We start from the raw sequence: 5,826 nt of genomic DNA, 5'->3' as shown, positions 1-5,826 counted from the left end.
TTCTGCCTGGTCCTGGACCCCAGGGCTGGTGAGGAGACTGTGTCACCAGAGCTGCATTCAGACACAGGAGACCAGGTTCAGTGATGCAGATCTGGTTTATTGCAGGAAGGCACAAGCTTATAGAGGGGTAGTGGTACAATCAAAGCACAGCAAGTAGGATACCTCATTAGCATAACAGATTTAGGTAGGATGCCTCATTAGCATACTGGGTTTCAGATTACAAAGCCTGGATTCCTGGAAACCATGTGACCCTGACTGTTGCAATATCTAAGCATTGCAATTTGGAATTTCAAGGGTGGTGACTAGGGAGTGGCGAGCTCTAGGCATCAGTCTCATGATCTGCCAATGGGAGCAAATGTTACAAGGTGTTTCTTGTGGCTCCAGCAATCAGGCCACTGCCTTGGGCCTGCTGTACGGCTGTCAATAAGACTTTCACCCTAGGCTCAAGCCTGTCACCCATAGTGCACTTATACACATTTTGGCAAAAACACACATACACATAACATAAGAATATTGTTTCGATTAAAAGTGAATAAAAATGAAACTATTCACTTTCTATTATGACTCTGTGAAGTAAAATGGTACATATTAAAATAAAATTGGGGGATGGAGAGAGGGCTCAGTGGTTATGAATGCATACTGCTTTTGCAGAGTACCTGCATTTGTTTCCCAGGACCAATGTCACACAGAACGGCCTGTAACTCCAGCTCCAGGGAATCCAACACTCTCTTCTAGACTCTGCAGGTACTGCAGTTACTTACAAATCTGACTCCCCACCCATAAACATACATAAACACATAACTAAAAATAGAAAAATAAATGTTTAAGATAGAAATATCGAGATTCTGTTTTTAAATGTATTCATATGTGTTCATATTTATATCAACACTTTGTAGCTTCTATTTATGATATACTGTTAATTTTAAACAGGAATAAACTTGTTACTATATTCTAGGCACTAGAATTCAAATACCAGGAAATGAAGTGGATGTAAAGAATGAAAATTGTGCCATAAATAATTTTGTGAAGTAATTATGTGAAGAAGCTCGAACCGTTTCTAATTTCAAAATATGGGATTTCTTATTTGCTTCCTTTCAGTACAGAATTAGAATTTCTATTCAAAAATATCACCACAAATTATCGTCTATTAGAAGTTAGGTGAATATATAACTCTGACATTTTGGAATTATTTGTCCTTAATAGTAATGAATTCTCCATCTTCTTGTGTTTGAGTTTCCTCAAGTAGGTATCCAGAATAAGTGGTATAAGTCTGATAGGAAGACACAGTTCCCAAATAAATCTAGATTTCTAACAAAAATCTATACTCAATTAAATTAAAAAATCTGAAAGAGCTGGATGAATTTCTAAAGTCATGGATATCACCAAAGATAGGTCAAGAAGAGATAAACAGCTTCAACAGACTCAATACAAATAAAGAAATTGAAACAGTAATACGAAACTTCCAGACCAAAAAAACAAACAAACAACAACAACAACAAAAAACAACCCAAAAACCCAGGGCTGGATGAATCCTAACAGAATTCTTCCAGACATTCAAAGAAGATCTACAACCAATACTGTTTAAACTATTCAAAAAGATAGAAACAGAGGAAGAACTCCAAACTCACTCTGTGAAACTAGTAAATCAATTAAAGACACAACAAAAAAAGAAAACAGACCCATATCCTTAATGATCATAGATGCAAAGATACCAAATAACACACAAAGTTTACACAGACACACATCAAAAAGATCATCCACCACAATCAAGCCAGCTTTATTTCAGAGATGCTGAGATGGTTCAATATATGTAAATCAATAAATGTAATAAGACATATAAATTGACCTAAGACAAAAATCGCATGGTCATCTCAATAGATGCAGAAAAGGCAGTTGACAAAATCCAATATGCATTCATGTTAAAAGTCCTAGAAGGAATTGGTCTAGAGGGAACACACCTTAATATAATTAAAGCTATATAAAACAAACACATGGCCAACACCATTCTAAATGGAGAAAAACTGGAAGCATTCCCATTACAATGAGGAACTAGACAGGGTTGTCCACTGTCTACACTCCTTTTCAGTATAGTGCTTGAAACTCTTGCAAAAGCAATAAGACAAGAGAAGAACATTAAAGGAGCAGCAATTGAAAAGGAAGAGGTCAAATTATCACTATTTGCAGGTGATATATTATACATAAGAGATCCCAAAAAATCCACCAGAAAACTGTTAGAAATGATTAACACTTTCAGTAAAGTGTCAGGATATAAAATCAACTTACAAAAATCAGTAGCCTTTCTATATACCAATAGCAATCAGAAAAAGCATTCAAGGAAACCCTCCCAACCACCATAGCCTAAAAAATATTTAGGAATAAACCTAACCAAAGACATTAAAGATCTCTACAATGAAAATTATAAAGAAAGAGATAGAGGAAGACACTAGGAGATGGAAAGACTTACCATGCTCATGGACTGGTAGAATTAATATTGTGAAAATTACCATTTTACCAAAAACAATCTATAGATCAAATGCAATACCAATCAAAACACTCATGACATTCTTCACAGAGATAGAAAAAATCATCGTAAAATACATACTGAATCACAAAAGACCATGAATATCCAAATCAATTATGGGCAAAAAGAATAATGCGGGAGGATCACCATGCCATATCTCAGATAATATTGCAGAGCTATAGTCATAAAAACAGCATGCTGCTGGCACAAAAATAGACACATAGATCATTGGAGCACAGTAGAAGACCCAGTTATGAGTGTGTACAATTTCAGTCACCTAATATTTGACAAGTGTGCAAGAACATATGATAGAGGAAAGACAGTCTCTTCAATGAATGATGATGGCAAAACTGAGTCACCACCTGTAGAAGAATAAAATTGGACCCTTATCTTTCACCCTGAAAAAAAGTCAACTCCGAATGTATCAAAGACCTCAATATAAAACTTGAAACTAGGAAACTGCTAGAAGAAAATGTAGGCAGCACCCTGTAAGATACAGGTGTAGGAAAGGAATTTATAAATCAGATGTCAGTTGCTCAGGCATTAAGATCAATAATTAGCATGGGGCTTCGTTAAGCTACAAACCTCCTGTACAACAAAAGAAACAACCAAGGTAGTGAAGAGGAAACCTACTGAGTGGGAGAAAATATTTACAAGCTATACAATAGACAGGATTCATATTCAGAATATACAAAGAACTCAGAAAAACAAAAAAGAAAATACATGACCCAATGAAAAAAGGATGAGCTATAGGTCTGAACAGAGAGTTCTAGAATAAAGAAATAAATATAGTTAAGAAACATCTGAAAAAGTGTTCAACATCTTTAGCAATTACAGAAATGCAGATAAAAACCACCTTAAGAGTGCATCTTACCCCAGTCAGACTGGCTAAGGCTGTGGTGAAAGGGGAAATGCTCATTCACTGCTGGTGGGAATGGAAACTCATGAAACCACTGTGGAAAGCAGTGTGGAGAACACTCAGAAAACTAAAAATGAATCTACCATATGATCCAGTTATACCACTCCTTGGCATAGGCCAAAGGACTGAACCTATTAGAGAGATACCTGTACATCCATGTTTGTTGCTGTTCTCTTCATAACAGCTGAGAAATGGAAACAATCTAAATGTCCCTCAACTGATGAATGAATAGTAATAAAAATGTGGTACATTTACACAATGGTGTTCTACTCAACAGTGAGAAAAGATAAAATTATTAAAAATTTTCAGGTAAATTGATGGAACTAGAGACTGTTATACTAAGTGAAGTAACACAAAGTCAGAAAAGCAAGAAATATATGTTCTCCCTCATTTGGAGACGATAGCACCAATCCCTTATATGTGAGTCTATATCCCGATGTAACAGCAGTAGCCAGTAAAATGCAAGCAGACATAGATGTAAAGGTAAAGAAAGAGCCTGGAAGAGGGGGACAGTAGGGAACAGATGTTACCAGGGGGTAGAGTATTTGCCTTGGAGGGGAGGAGGGAAGTACATGCAGGGGGTTATTGTGGTGGGGGAGGAGGGAGCTCAGGATGGGATGATGGTGGGAGGTGAATGTTATTGGGGAGAGGGTGAGCATGATGGGGGCACTTTGACTGAGGATGTAGGGGAAAGTAGAGATGAACAGATTTGGGGAGCTAGGGAAGTCACAGAGAAATGTGATGGTACCAGAGCCCCTTGAAAAAAAGCACATAGAGTGTCTGAACATCAGTGCCTGTATAAAACTGGGGATTATATGGCAAGGAACACAGTGCCAGACACAAGAGACTTCTCTTTGAATGACTGCTCAGAATAGTCCAAGAGACTCCCCAAAAAACACAGGCTATTGCCAGAGCTCTTGGTTATCTCTCAGAACTCAGATAAGACCCTACTGTTGAAGACAGAACATACTTTGGATACAGGACTTGGAGAAATGGAGCAGGAACTGACCTGGAAGCCTTTTAGCTGAAGTTTAGCTCTCATAGTTCTAGAGGGTACTATATAAGCTGCTAAGGGAGAAAATCAATCAATGGTCTAACCCAGTCCTAAAGCCCAATAACCATAATGACTGTCACAGCAAACTACCTCGGTGCAGTAGTAGCACTGTTATCTACTACACAAATAGAGGTATCTTGGTTCTCTACAGGTATCTAATTGAATGTAAAGCCTTCTCAATGGGAGTGCACTGGTGGTGGGTACTGTAAACATTGTCAAATATATAGGTTAGTGAGGCCATAAATCCTAGAGAAAACCCTATCTCTGTCTTATGACAAATGAAATTTCTTAACATATGCTAAAGATGGATCCTTAAAGTGACAGACAAGCAAACCATACACAACTCATCAAGAAGCTTCTGTTTGCAACAGATGGTGGTTACTGCAGAGTTCCACAACTGGTCACTCACAGAGAATATATGTCAGAGAAACTCTTAGTCCTAGATGACTTATCTACAGGTGAACCACTACACTTAAAGCTCATGGAACATAGCAGAACAGGGAGTAGAAAGAATACAAACACATCCTTCAAATCTCACCTTCAAGGCTTCCTTATACAAGAGGGGGATGCACACAGAAGACCACAACTGGTCAAGTTTTAAAGAATAGGAGAGTGAAGACTGTGGTTCACTGGATAGGACTCCTATATTAAACCTAACCCACCCACAGCTCAGGGACTGTATTAGTCAGGGTTCTCCAAAGAAACAGACCATGTAGAATGAATATACATGTATAGAGAGTCATCAGCTTAGCTCACAGGATAGAGTCTGAGTAGTCCAACAATGGCTGCACCACACTGGAAGGCTGAGAATCGATAGTCACTCAGTCTAAGACACTGGATGACTCAGTAGTCCCGATCTGGTGCTGAAGGTCTGACAAATTCCAAAAGATCAGCTAGTCTCAGTCTACAGCAGCAAGACGAAGAGAAGGCAAGTAGTAAGAAGCCTGGCGTTCTCCTCTGCCATGGCCTTTTATACAGGCTGCCATCAGAAGGTAACACCCACATTTGGGGTGTGTCTTCCAAGTTCAGATGATCCAATCAAGAAGATCTCTCTCATTTCAGTTAATCCCATATCTAATCATGTTGACCCCCAGGGTTAGCCATCACAAGTCCAAGGCTTATCAACTTGACACACAATAGCATCTCTCTATGTCATGTATAATTTTCAAATGAAAACAATGTTGAGGTCATAATTTCACCTAACATTGGTCATACAATGACAAATGCATTATATATCTTAGAGTAGGTGATAAGATCTTTGAGGAATGCTTAGTCCTTTAGTGTCTCATAACCCAATATAATCATATAGGTTCACAACACTTAACCACTTAA

Source organism: Nannospalax galili, unplaced genomic scaffold, assembly GCF_000622305.1.
Source record: "Nannospalax galili isolate Female #2095 unplaced genomic scaffold, S.galili_v1.0 scaffold257, whole genome shotgun sequence".
Taxonomy (NCBI): Eukaryota; Metazoa; Chordata; class Mammalia; order Rodentia; family Spalacidae; genus Nannospalax; species Nannospalax galili.
The sequence above is the reverse complement of the archived record's forward strand: the minus strand, read 5'-3'. Positions refer to the sequence as shown.